Here is a 15051-nt window from a genome sequence, read left to right as displayed (position 1 = left end):
CTGATCTTTCAAAGAGCCGGTGCAGGCTCGGTGGGTCGAGAGGTTTCCTTCTGTGCTGTAAACTACACTGATACCATCATGTTAATTTTAACATACACTGGGAGATGCAACTCAACTCAAGGCTCAAAGACAATGATTCCCCAGAATATGTCTAATTTAAGCAATTGTCTAATGCATTGTACCAATAATTTAATTAGAAGCGCCAAACGCAGCAGTGCTGTGATGGCCGAGTGGTTAAGGCGTTGGACTTGAAATCCAATGGGGTTTTTCCCTGTGGAGGTTCGAATCCTGCTTACAGCGCTTGAGTGTCACTTTTATTGAGTTGGCTGCTCACTTTGCTGGTTGGAAATGTTCAAATGTCTCAGTATCAATCAGAGATCGTGGATTTGTCGTAAACTGAACAAAAGGCAAAAAATGGGTGAGAAATAAACAAACAAATCAGCCTGTTGAAAGTGAAGAAATGGGAAAAGCAGCTAATATTAAAAGGCGTGGCTGAGCTTCACTGGTGTTCTAGTAGCGTGGGCTCAATGCATTCACTCTCGCATTCTGGGTTCGATTACTGGTCAGAAAGTAATCAGATCTTTTACTGTTCTGACAACTCTCACAAACGTGACTGACATTAAAAAAAAACAGCAAATGGTTCACAACTCTGGCGGTCATAGAGTTATACAGCAGAAAAACAGGCCCTTCGGCCAATCGTGTCTGTGCCAGGAATGAAGCACCTAATTATTCTAATCCCATTTTTCAGCACTTGGTCCGTAGCCTTGTATTCTGTTCCGTTTCAAGTGCTCATTGAAATACTTTTTAAATGTTGTGAGCGTTCCTGCCTCCACCAACCCTTCAGGCAGTGTGGTCCAAATTCCAACCACCCTCTGAGTGAACTTTTTCCCTCAAATCCACTCTAAACCTCCTGCCCCCTACCTTTAATCTATGCCTCCTGGTTATTGACCCCTCCTCGAAGGAAAAAGTTTCTTCCTATCTAACCTATCAATGCCCCTCATAATTTTGTATACCTCAATCATGTCCCCCTTCAGTCTTCTCTGCTCTAAGGAAAATAACCCGAGCCATTTCAGTCTCTCTTCATAGCTGAAATGCTCCAGGTGAGGAAACATACTGGTGAATCTGCTCTGCACCCTCTCCGGGGCAATCACATCCTTTCTAGAGTGTGCTGCCCAGAGTACTGTGCACAGTTCTCCAGCTGTAGCCGAACTAGCGTTTGATACAGCTCCATCATAACCTCCCTGCTCTTATATTCTGTGCCTCGGCTAATAAAGGCAATTATCCCATATGCCTGCCGAACCACCTCATCTACCAGTGCTGCTGCTTTCAGTGATCTAAAGACAAGTACACCAAGTCCCTCTTACCCGCTGTACTTCTTAGGGTCCTACCACCCATTGTATATTCACTTGCCTTGTTAGTCCTCCGAAAATGCGTCACCTCACGCTTCTCAGGATTAAATTCCATTTTCCACTGCTCCACCCATCTGAACAGCCCATCTATATCGTCCTGTAATCTAAGGCCTTCCCCCTCACTATTTATGACACCACCAATTTTCGTGTCATCTGCGAACTTACTGATCATACCTCCTATATTCACGTCTAAATTATTAATGTACACTACAAACAGCAAGGGTCCCAGCACTGATCCCTGCGCTACACCACTGGTCACAGGCTTCCACTCACAAAAGCAACCCTCGACGACCACCCTCTGCCTCCTGCCACTAAGCCAATTTTGGATCCACTTTGCCAAATTTCTCTGGATCCCAATGGGCCTTTACCTTCTTAACCAATCTCCTTGCAGGACCTTATCAAAAGACTTACTAAAGTCCATTTGACTACATCAACTGGTTTACCCTCATCTACACAACTAGTCACCACCTCAAAGAATTCAATCAGGTTAGTTAGACACGATCCCCACCGGCCCCTCCCCCTTACAAAGACATGTTGACTATCTCTGGTTAATCCCCGCCTCTCCAAGTGGAGATTAATCCTGTCCCTCAGAATTTCTTCCAATAGTAGCCGAACCACTGATGTTAGACTCACTGGTCTGTCATTACCTGATTTATCCCTGGGAACCTTCTTGAATAAAGGTACCATATTCGCTGTCCTCCAATCCTCTGGTATGCCTCCTGTGGCCAGAGAGGATCTGGAAATTTGTGTCAGAGCCCCTGCTATCACCTCCCTTGCCTCACATCATAGCTTGGGATACATCTCATCTGGGCCTGGGGATTTATCAAATTTTAAGCCCGCTAAAACAGCTAATAATTCCTCCCTTCCGAAGTTAATATGTTCAAGTATATCACAATCTCCCTCCCTGATCTCTACACCCACATCGTCCTTCTCCATAGTGAACACAGATGAAAAGTAATAATTTCAAACCTCACCTATACCCTCCGGCTTCACACACAGATTGCCACTTTGGCCCCGAATGCGCCCCTGTTTCGCCTGTTGATTCGAGACCCTGTAATATTGAGCTGCCAGTCCTGCCCCTCCTTCAATCATGTCTCTGTGATATCAATAATATCTTAATCCAATGTGATAATCTTCGCCCTCAATTCATCTGCCTTACTGGTAAGATTCCTTTCATTAAAATAGATGCAATCCAGCCTTGCATTTTTCACTTGTGCCTTAACAATATTTGCTCTGCCTTCCACACTGACTCAGTTTGTCTTTTATATTTGGCTGTGCATCACCCCCTATTGTACCTGCACTCTGTATCCCAGCCCCCTGCCAAATTACGTTAGCATCCAGCAACCCCCGCACCGCCCGCCCCCCCCCCCCCCCGCCCACAAACTCTCGGCCCCTGCCCCCAACAGCACTAGCAAACCTCTCAGCAAGATTTTGGTCCGGTTACAGTTCAGGTGCAACTCAGGCAACTTGTACACCAGAAACAGACCCAGTGATCCCTCCTGCACCATCTCCTCAGCCACGCATTCATTTGCTCTATCCTCCTATTCCTATACTCACTAGCACGTGGCACCAGGAGTAATCCAGAGAATACAACATTTGAGGTCCTGCTTTTCAATATTCTACCGAGCTCCCTAAATTCTTGCTGCAGGACCTCATCCCTCTTTCTGCCTGTGTCGTTGTGTACCACGACCTCTGAATGTTCACCTTCCCACTTCAGAATGTCCTGCAGCCGCTCCATAGCATACTTGACCAGAGCAACAGGGAGGTAACATACCATCTGGGAGACCGTTTCCCGCCACAGAAACGCCTATCTGTACACCTCACGATAGAATCCCCTATCACTATAGCTCTTCCACTACTTTTCCTGCCCTGCTGTGCAGCTGAGCCACCTGCAGTATCTGTGGAGAGAGCGAAACACAATTAAAGGTTCAAGTCGGTGATTGTGCAGCAGAGCTGAAGAAGTCAGAGATGTAACTGGTCGATAACCGTTCTAGAGACAAAGCTTGGGAAGGAAAGGGGAACATGTTAGAACACAAAGTGATGTACTGATGAAAGTGAGGAAGAGGCCAGGAAAATATGGGTGGCAGGCAATAGGGCAGATATTTCTGCCTGCTGCTCAACCTGCACAAACATCATTCCCGATCAACCAATCACAACTGCTCTGTCAACGAATCATGCTGGACCGAAGGGTCTCCTTCTGTGCTGTACCTTTCTGCAATTGTATGTTCCTTAACTGCACTGCTGCTGCCTTCACAGTCATTCTACCATCTTACAACCCATTAGAGCCAAATACACATTGAAAACCAGTGAGACATTATGCAGTGTTTAAAATATAAGCAAGGGGTAAAAGATTGGAAGGAAAGTGTGACTGGGGATAATTGCTAATGGGAACAACTCTTGCACATTCCAGTATTCAGAATCTGGAAGAAGCAGGAGGAAGAGATCACAGTGCTTATTTATCCTGTTATCTGCAAAACCCATCACTTCTCAATGTCCTCCATCTTTCATTCTCATTCCCGGCTTTCCAGCGAAAGCTGGGTTTCATGAATCCGATGTGTTCACATGAAGCAGCTAATTCACCTGGGAGCTGGAGGAACAGAGAGAGCTGGACAAAAAGCAATGATTGAAGAAGAAGGAGATGCCACATGAAACTGGCAGAATTTGATGTGTGTCAGTTGTATGATGTATGACGGCTATGTGTGGCCTTGCACATTTCACAGGAGTCGCATTGATGAGGTTGCTGCAGCTTGGAAATTGAAACTTGTACATCTGCAGCTTTAAGCTCTTGTTCACACATTCGGTGCTGTCATTGCCTGAACAAGTCTTTTGTGTTCCAGCTCAACATTGGATTGTTTTAATGAGAAAACAATCTGTGGTGAAAGTGGCCTTAAGTGAAGAAATAGCAAAAGCAGCGTGGAGCAGCCCACTTGCAGTGAAGTCTGGCAGATTCCCTGGTGCTCTAGTAGTGAGAATTCGGTGCTTTTTCCACTGCAGACCATGCACAAATGGTCTCCTGTGCTGGTGTAATGCTGCACATGCGCAGCTTCACACTTGCCGGGGCTAATTGGAGCATGCGCAGGAAAACGTCACCAGGTCCTGGCTTGCCCCATTTAACTGCTCTGTCCCGCTCCACTGGCCCTGCTCTCTCCTCTGCCACTCTCTCCAGACTTCAATGCTTTCTCCCCCTCTTCCCTGGCCAATTGTTCCCCACTCCCGCCTCCCCAAATCACTCTCCGGCCGCCCGTTCCTCACTTCCACCCAACACACCTCACGCTCCCCCTCCCCCCTCACCCCACCGCCACCCCGCTCTCAAGCCGCGATCTGTCGGTCGTGCTGCTTTTCTCCTCTCGCCCACTCGCTCCGACATCTCCCCGTCAGCCCTCACGGTCTGCCTTACTTGTTCAGGCAGCACGGTGAGGAAGAATCGAACGTGGGAGTGAGTGACCAAGAAGAGAGAAGTGGCACGACCTGGAGTTAGGGGCTCGAAGGAGGGCGGGGAGTGAGCGGCCATGGAGGGGCGGTGGTGGGTGAGGAAGCGGGGAGTGAGCAGCCATGCCGGGATGGGGGAGGAAGCGGGGAGCGAGCGGCTGGAGAACGGGGTGTGAAGAGGGAGGGGGGAGGGGGGGGGGCGCGAGAAGCAGTATTATACCAGAGTTTTCTTTGTCAAACAAAATCAAAACAGTTGAGCAGGAGGATTCCAGTTATTTTTATTCTCCTCTTTTGGTAAGTTCGGACTCACCGATCACAGCCCTCTTCACTGCTGAGCTGCTTCACATTGCTGCCAGTCTCAAAAATCTGTGCTCCAGGTGAGGTTAAAACTCACATCTCAGCATAGCCCGCTAACTGCACTGCTGTATAAGTACCAAGTGGTAACCAATTGCACCACTGGACCCACGGTTGCTTGTTCATTATATGGGGGTCTGCAGGTCAGTTAGCCGAACATCAGTCATCAGGAAAATGTTCTCATCTATCATTAAGTAAGTCTTAACAAGCACTTAGAAAACCATAGTCTGATCAAACAAAGTCAACATGCTTTTACGAAAGGGAAATCTCTCTTGACAAATGTATTAAAGAATTCTAAAGGTGCAACGAAAGGGTAGATAATGGGGAACCAGGAAATATAGTATAATTGCATTTTCAAAAGGCATTCAATATGATGGCACAGAAGTTTAATACACTAGATAAAGGCTCATGCAATTATTAGCATGCAGAGAGTGCATAGAGGACTTTGAGCTTAATGGACAGAAAGCAAAGAGTAGGGATAAATGGAGCATTTTCAAGTTGGCAGGCCGTGACTAGTGGAGTGCCTCAAAGATCAGTGCTGGGGCCTCAGCTATTTCCAATACCGAGAGTGTGGTGGAAGCATATTCAGTCCTGGGTTGAAGAGAGAATTGTTCCTCACCATCATAGATGCCAGTCTTTAGACAAATCAATTAAATCCACGTGATATCAAGAGACGGGCGAAGGCACTGGATACAGAAACGTCTATGGGCCCTGACAAATTTCCAGCAGTCACACTGAAGACATGTGCTCTGTAACTAGCCGTGTCCTTAGTCAAGCTGTTCCAGTGCAGCTACAATAAAGAAAATTTGGAAAATTGCCCAGGTATGACCCGTTCCCAAAAATCGGGAGAAATCCAATCCGGCCAATTACTGCACCATTTGTCCACTCTCAAACAGCAGCAAAGTGATGGAAGGTGTCGTCGACAGTGCTATGAAGTGCACTTGCTCAGTAACAACTTGCTGACCGATGCTCAGTTTGGGTTCCACCAGGGGCACTCAATTTCAGACCTCAAAACCACCTTGGTCCAAACATGGAAAACATAGCTGTATGCAAAAAAATTATGTATCCACGCTGTCATTGGTATCCTAGCTCAAGATGGCTCCTGGGCTGCAAGCTCCCTAGGAAGCTCCCTTGCTGTTCAACTCTATCCATGGCCATCTGCTCCCATTCCTAATGTTTTCTCCCCCAATCTACCCTCTTAAACTGTTTAAACTCCCCTGGCTCTTTAAATCAGTTCATTTTAGCCCTAACTAAAAGCTAACAGTTAGTTACGTGTATTTTACCTGGGCCCACTGCCCTCCCCCAGCCACACCTGCTCTTTGTTTTCTCAATGAAATTGATCCAGACGAAACTGACGAGCACAGCAGTCGATACTTTAATCTCTGATCCTGCTGTCTTCACCGCCCAGAGTGTCTGCAGCCACGGCGTGCGGTAAGTCCATTGAGGTGAGGAAGGAGCAGCGGGACCCTAGGGAAGTCTTGAGAAATGGTGCCCTGATCACCCAAAAAATCCACGAACGCCCACCTGGCCGCAACTTTAAAGCGCCCACGGGAGATGGCTCGGAGAGCATCTGCAGCACACTGTCGGCAATGCTGCATGCCTTTATTTAAACCACTGCAAAAAAAAACCCTTAGCGAATGTAATCACCTCTGTAAGTCTGCCAAAAGATGCTTCACCTCCCGAAGGACGTGGATGAGCTTTCCGGACGTCGTTGGTAGGCACTGAGGAAATGGCTTATTACCTGCACCCGCTTTCCCCCCCTCTCCCCCGCTTCCACACCCCTGTCCCCTTCCCTGCTCCACCCTCTCAGCTCACCCCCTCATAACCCCGTCCCAGCCCGCCCCACCTCGCTCCATCTTCCCCCGTACCCCCTTCCACTGCAACCCCCCACCCCCTTACAGCCCCCTTCCCAGCTCCCCCTCGCACCCCTCTCCCTCTACCCCTCCCCCTCCTCCCACCGGCACCATCCTAAACCTGTGTAGGGGCCCCTACAACCCCACTGCCTTGTGGGCGTCTCGGGAGAGACCAAGACTAAGGGAGTAAACCCTAACAGATAATCCGGAGCAGAACCCCTTAGGCGGTCATGTGTCACCTTTGGCATGTTTCCGGCAGTTCCTGCAGCCATACTGGTGCCAAACGTCGTGCCCTGCACTCCTTTTGACCCCACCAGAAAGGCTGATAGGGGGGTTTTGACGACTGGGCAACTCTCAACCTCCATAAACTTGCCCAGGCATGCGCCATGGAGAGGTCACTCCACAGTTGCCTCACAGCGACTGAAACAACACGGAAGGCAGCAGTTACGGGTTATAAGTCCAGATATATTGGCGTAGAAACTGGGCGCCACGGGTTGCCTTTGTCGGTGGGAGAGGTCATTGCACCTCACTGGACAGCTACCGCCCGCCTCAAACCGGGCAGCCCCCGGTCAATAAGGTTCTGTCCCGCCGCAGTCTACCTGCTTCAATGGGTGGTTGGAACTCAGGGTCATTGCCCGAAAGGTGGACTGATACACCACACCAAACAACACGAAAAAAGGCAAGAAGGTACCAGCCCTTCACTTTGCAAGCTGGAACGTCAGAACTATGTGCCCTGGCCTGTCGGACCCCTTATACAAATCAACGATTCTCGGAAGACCGCCATCATTAACAACGAGCTCAGTAGACTCAATGTAGACATTGCAGCACTTCAGGAGACTCGCCTCCCCGCGAGTGGACCTCTAGCAGAGCAAGACTACACCTTCTTCTGGCAGGGCAGGGATCCTGAAGAACCAAGATAGCATGGAGTGGGCTTCGCCATCAGAAACTCCTTGCTCAGCATGATAGAGCCTCCCTTAAAAGGCTCGGAACGCATACTGTCCATCCGACTGCTCACCACCTCTGGTCCAGTACACCTACTCAGCATCTATGCTCCAACACTCTGCTCCCCACCTGAAGCTAAAGACCAGTTCTCCGAGCAACTCCATAACATCATTAGCAGCATCCCCAACACCGAACACCTATTCCTGCTGGGGGAATTTAATGCCAGGGTTGGGGCCGACCATGACTCTTGGGCCTCCTGCCTTGGGCGCTATGGCGTTGGAATGATGAATGAGAACCGGCAGAGACTGCTTGAGGTGTGTCCCTATCATAACCTCTGCATCACCAACTCGTTCCTTCACACTAAACCCTGTCACCAAGTTTCATGGAGGCACCCAATATCACGTCGTTGGCACTAGCTAGACCTCATCGTCACAAGGCGAGCCGCCTTAAACATTGTTCAAATCACACGCAGCTTCCACAGTGCGGACTGCGACACCGACCACTCCCTGGTGTGCAGCAAGGTTAGACTCAGACCAAAGAAGTTGCATCATTCCAAGCAGAAGGACCACCCGCGCATCAACAGGAGCAGAATTTCTCACCCACAGCTGTTACAAAAACGTTAACTCTGCTTCTCTTTTCACAGATGCTGCCAGACCTGCAGAGTGATTTCAGCATTTCTTGTTTTTATTTCAGATTTCCAGAATCTGCAGTATTTTGTTTTTATATAAAGGAAAGAATGTATTCGGTTAGAGCTGAAAAAAAAAAACAATAGAGTCACATTTCGATTGCTGGGTGAATTCCAGAGACCACCAGCTAATTGGAAAGCTATCGAGGAACAAATATACAGAGAGGTGCAAGAATTATAGAATAGCAATAATGGGGGATTTAATGTATTCTAATATAGATTGGGATATGACTCGTGTAATGGGCTGAGAAATCACTCAACAGCTCTTGTTACATCTAAGAAGTGAGAAAAAAGTTAATCTTCCAAGTCGTTGATCATTCATCAGAGCTGGAGAAGACAGAGATGTAACAGGTTGAAAAAAGAACAGCGACAGAGCTCGGGGAATAATAGAAAACAAACAAAGGGCTGTGAAAAGTTACAAAACAGAGTGATATACTGACTGAAGAGATGCTGGTGCAAGGCAAAATGTGGGTGTTAATGGGATAGATTTTTCTGCCAGCTGTTCAAACTGGCAGAAATATTGCTCCTTATCAACCAATCATAACTACTCGGTCAAATAAGCACGCCGGGCCGAATGGCCTCTTTCTGTGCAGTACATTTTTATAATTGTATGTTTCTCAACACTACTGTAAATGCCTTTCACAGTCATTCTGCCATCTTGCAACCATGACAGCCAAATACCTTTTCCTGTCTTGTACCTTTGCCTTCTGACATTATGACACTAAGGAAATTCAGAGAGAAGTTTTCATGTCATTTCTATCAGCAGATTTGGAACCAGACCTGCTGAGTGACATTTTAAATGGTGCCAACCCTTCACTGCAGCTCAGCTCATCAAAAGATTTACTGTTGTCATCGGCCTGTTAGGTATATTCTTGCACTACATCTGCTGAACAACATTAGTTTCTGGTAGCTCCACTTTCTTCTCTGGAGGAGCAGAGTGAGCTGGAGGAAAAGCAGTGACAGAAAGGCTTTGGGATTCCAGTGGTCGTGAAAGGCTCTATATAAATGCAAGGCTTTATTTCTTTCCAAATCCATGCCCCCTGGTTATTGATCTCTCTGATCATGGAAACAGGTCCTCACTCCCCACTCTATCCAGGTCCCTCATAATTTTCTGCACCTCCATTAAATATCCCCTTAGCTTCCTTTGTTTCAAGGAAAACAAATCCAACCTTATACCATCTTTCCTCATAGCTAATCTGGAGGTAAAAGAGGTTCAGGCTTCCCAGTTTTTCTCCCTGAATCTGATGAATTCGATCATTGTCATTGGAATCCTTTAAGACGTGGATCCGATGTTATTTGTCCCCCAGGAAGTGACCATTCTCATTCTGTGACTCTGAACAGTTTCTTTTTGTGCAAATGCTGCACTGAAGCTTCCCACTTTTAAAGTATTATCATTCACTGTACATTAGGCTTCATCTACAAACTTGTCTCTCACATGGCCAGTGATTCAGACGACATTTTTCACTTGTAAACCAGGAATTGTGATATTCACAACAGCGTGCTGCAGAAAGACACAGTTTGAGCGCGGGTGACAGTGGTGGAGGAATGGAGAGCTGGGGTTTGCCCGTGAAAGCAGCAGCAAAGTTTAAAACAATCACACTGAACATGGGGCTCTAACCCATGACCATGAGATTAAGAGTCTCATGCTCGACAGACCAAGGTAACTAGGCAACCTACGGTGGCGTTGTCATTTTTCTGTGTTCCAAGATGTAAATGGAAATTGATCAACAAAAGCTCACGGATGCAACACATTCCATTCAATCATCAATAACATCATTCCCATCTTCCACTTCTTAGCTGCACCTCCTTCCAAAGATTGCGATCTATTTTACTGAGGAATTGTTCTGGGATTTATTATTTACCTACTTTGTGCCATCAGTTTGATATGAGATTCTCTTCAATATCCACCACAAATTGAATTGCAAACCTAACAGACAAACACGAAAAGCACAAATTCCGTGGTGCTCATTTTCAGATGCAGAACAGTCAGCTTTTAAATAACATGAACGCATTTTACATGAAAACGATTTCGAAAGTTGTTACTTTTGTTTGTGAGTCATTCACTCCTGGGTCTGTGCTCAGAGTATGGGGATGTTTGGCCCAGGCTGTAGTGTCCTGTGTCCCACGGATGTACAGTAACGCTCTGATTGATTTGTTGTTTTGTGTTAGCAGTGGGTGATTGGAGAGTGTTGGGGTGGAATATTGCTGCTTGTCCCGGTCTCACTGACTGTGGCATTGGGAATTTGTGAATAATTGATGTATTTGTTTCCATGTGCGGCATGAAGCTTTGACCTGCTGTTATTAATCGAGGTAGCACAGAATGATCCTTCAATAATGGCTAACAAATTTGAACAGAAATCAGCTGTAATGTTCAACGTTGAGGGTGACTTTCTGCTCTGACAAGGGTAGAAAGGAAATTGAGTGAAAGACGCTGTGGACAGCTTGTGTGTACAGAACTGTGCAGAGGAAAAGCAAATGTAACAACTTGACATATTGCAATTTGATAACATGTATTGACGAATGTCTATCACTCAAGGTTTCCTAGTATTTCACGGAATGCGTTTTGATAAGGCTTCAACGTGGTTTTGAACTGGGGACCGTTCCCAAATACAAGAAAGATGAGAACTCTAACTTTATGGAAACACTGCACTGCAATCAACCTGGGGAGCAAAACCAGAATGTTAAACTGTTATTTTAAATTAGCATGAGGTGATTTTTTTCAAAGTCATCTTTAAAAGATCGAAAAATGACTCCAAGATCATGACATTCTGGCTATTTCAGCAGCCGTGTTGAAAACATCAAATGTTTTGGCTTTTGACGTCTTCAATCTGCAGGAAAATATAATTCAGGAATGTGAGATTCCAGATCCGTGGAAAGACTGGAGAAGCTGGGGTTGTTCATCTTCGAGCAGAGAAGGAGAGAGGAGAATTGATTGAATGTTTAAATGAAATGTTTAGATTCAAGAATTAAAGAGGAACAGTTTCTATTGGCTGAAGGATTGAAGATCCAGAGAGTACAGATTGAGGAGATTTGGCAAAACAAGAGTCAACATCGAGATCTCTTTGAAAGATCACTGACCTGAAACATTAACTCTGTTTCTCACTCCACAGATGCTGGCGAACCTGCTGAGTATTTCCATCACTTTCTGCTTTTATTTCAGATTTCCAGCAACCACAGTCTTGTTACCTTTCTACGAAACTTCATCCCAAATTGAGCGAGTTTATTTTTACTTTGCTGTTGCTTTTATGACCGAACTCCATTCACCAGGTATAATACTTTATTGCATGCAGTTGTAGCCGAGTGGTTAAGATGATAAACTTGACAATCTGTTTTGAATTCTGTGTGAGAGCTCGTGTCCTGCTGCCTACCTTTCTGATTATTTCAAAGTTTAACCAGGTCCCTGCAGAACCAATCATCAATTACAGGTAATAAAATCCTGCACCTTTCAATCCCTCCAGGAATTTCTCATTTGCAAGTCAAAATTTATCTTTACAAATGGAACAAAAATCTGCCAAAGTGGAGACACTCTTTCTTTCTGGCTATCTGTCTCTCTTTGGGCCTCCCTCACTCTCGGTGGACATATCTGTGTATTTCGCTCTATGTGTGTCAATGTGGTTCAATTCCCCGAGGAGGTGACTGGATTTTTACCTTCACAAACTTGATTTATTTTAGTTGTATAGAGTTATTTTAACATGTTGCAGAGGAAATTAGCAGGGTAAAAATAATACAAGACGAGATTGTCTCTTTCTGCATTTTCTTGAGTGGAGATTGTTCAGCGACTCAGTGCCTGTGTGTTGCAAAGCTGAGAATGATTGAAATTTTTACTGAGCAACACTTAAACAGATAGAGAACGAGAAGTCATAGTCGAGTGGTTAATGTAATAAACACATCGAGATAATGAATTAATAAGCAAAAAAAGAAGAATTTCAAATCGCTCGGACATTAGGAATTGTTTCCACTGCTGCCAGGTCTCACAGTGAACAGGAAAATAAACGTTCACTCACAACTTTTACCAGAACGGAGATGTTAAAACAAACAGGAAAACCTCGAGAATAGAGAAGGCTGGAAAGTGACCTGATAGACTTTGGGAAGCTTTGTCCCTATTTCATCAGGGATTAGAGGCGAATTTATTCACTCAGCTTCAGGTTTACATTTGCTGAACCGGAATCAAACAAACAATGAGATTTTTACCGACACGGAAATAAAGTTTCCATATTGAGATGTAATTCTTAAGATCATATTTTGGCATCTGCTGTATCAGTATTTTTGTCGAACTCTCTGTCTCTCTCTGTCATGAGATTGCAGAAGAAACCACACTTCAAAAGTACTTTATTGACTGTAAAATGCTTTGTGAGATCCTGATGACGTGAATGGCGCTGTTTAAATGTACATCTTTGTGTCTTTTCTGACTTTCTGTCTGTCAATCTCAATGAAGTAAAATACGGAATTGTGAATCTGTTCCTTTCAGCATCTACTCCAGACTCTATTCATCTCTCTGTCGTTCTCTTTCTCCTTTTCCCTCTTTGTTTCTCTCTCCTCAGTGACTGTCTGGAATAAAAATCCTTCCTCTGGGGCTGCTGGATGAACCCAGGTCTGGTAACAGTGCGATTCTTGTACTTATGCTTAGGTATGGAATGTACAAGTGTACAAGTGTGGGTTGTGTTTTTTTTTCTTATTAGTTCAGTGGTGAATATCCCTACCAATCACATGGGGCTGCTGGATGAACCCAGGTCTGGTAACAGTGCGATTCTTGGACTTATGCTTAGGTATGGAATGTACAAGTGTACAAGTGTGGGTTGTGTTTTTTTTTCTTATTAGTTCAGTGGTGAATATCCCTACCAATCACATGGGGAATGAGGGTTCAGTTGCTACATGGGGAGTTTGCACATTTTCATGACATCAAAATGTTTCATGGTGCAGCTTTATCTGAAAATACTCCAGGGAATATTAGCAGAGTTAAATAATGCAAGAGGGGATGCTCTCTTTAAGAATTGTCTTGAGCAGAGACCATTGCATCATGAAGTGCACATGAATAGATAATTGTACTTTTAACTTAATTTAATACCGATTTCCTTTCTTGTTGCTCAATAACACTGCTTTATAGCTGCATCAAATTCAATCCAATGTTTATAAATGTGGAAATTAGGATTCAATATTTATGTATAATTCTGAAGATTCTGAAGTGCATAAAGTATAGATGAAGCAAAATTCTTACAGTGCATTCAGGAGAATTTTTAGCCAATGCTGAGCAAACCCAACAAGAGAAGTGGTAGTTTTGGACTTAGCGTTAAGGAAATAACCTGTGTAGGTGGAAGGGGTATCAGTGGAAATGCATTTTACTGGCAGTGATCATAATTCAGTTGCATTTAGCGTAGTTAGAAAAGGATAAAGAGAGACCAAGAGTACAAATGTTAAATTGTGAGAAGGTCACTTTTACTAATCGGAGATTTGATTTGTTAAAAGAGGACTGGAAACAGCTCCTTGAAGATAAATCAGTGTCAGAGCAGTGGGAGGCATTCAATGAGGAGCTAAGAGAGTTCAGAACAAATATTCTCCTAGTAAGATAAAAAGGTGGGATTCCCAAATTTAGGTTCCCCCAGAGGTCAGAATCCCACAGAGAACAGGATAATAGTCACAAATATACCCTTTTGCCATTATCTTTTGATTCTTGCCACTGAGTCAATTTTGGATCCAACTTGCCAGGTGCCTTAGTATCGTGTAAACTTTTAATTTGATGACCATTTTTCCATGTTGGACCTTGTTAAAAGTCTTGCTCAAATCCATGAAGATTAAATGAAGCACGTCAGTCTCATCAACCCTCATACAAAAGCAAAATACTTCAGATGTTGGAAATCTGAAATAAAAACAAAAGTGCTGGAAATACCCAGCATGTCTAGCAGCATCTGTGGAGAGATCACCAGAGTTAATGTTTCAAGTCAGTGACCTTTCATCAGAACTGGATAAGGTTAAAAATTTCGTAGATTTCAAGAAAATTAAGTGGGGGTGGGGCAAAAGAGAAAAAAAGAACAAAGAGAACAGAGGAACAAATATTATCCCGAATGAGCTTTTTAATGTTTTTATTCAGTAAGGAATGCATTGTTTTTGTGACAGTTCATACAGCAGCAAGAAAGTTTCATTCCCTGACCAGGAATATAACCATGTCTGCAGTGGAAAAAGCACCGAATTCTCATCACTGGAGCACCTGGGAATCTGCCAGACTTCACTGCAAGTTAGCTGTTCCACGCTGCTTTTGCTATTTCTTCACTTCAGGCCACTTTCACCACAGATCAGTTTCTCATTAAAACAATCGAATGTTTATCTAGAACACAAAAGACTTGTTCAGGCAATGACAGCACCGAATGTGTTAACAAGAGCATAA

The 15051-nt window shown here is 44.9% G+C and overlaps 1 non-coding gene across 1 annotated transcript; it reads left to right on the top strand.

Moving 5' to 3' along the window:
• The first annotated feature begins 216 nt into the window (after nt 1-216).
• Nucleotides 217-300, top strand: trnas-uga (transfer RNA serine (anticodon UGA)). Its single transcript has one exon. It is a non-coding gene; the product is annotated as a tRNA-Ser (tRNA).
• The last annotated feature ends 14751 nt before the right edge of the window (nt 301-15051 follow it).

This window comes from Heterodontus francisci, chromosome 34 (assembly GCF_036365525.1).
Source record: "Heterodontus francisci isolate sHetFra1 chromosome 34, sHetFra1.hap1, whole genome shotgun sequence".
NCBI classification, from domain to species: Eukaryota; Metazoa; Chordata; class Chondrichthyes; order Heterodontiformes; family Heterodontidae; genus Heterodontus; species Heterodontus francisci.
This window is presented reverse-complemented; position numbering and strand designations above follow the sequence as displayed.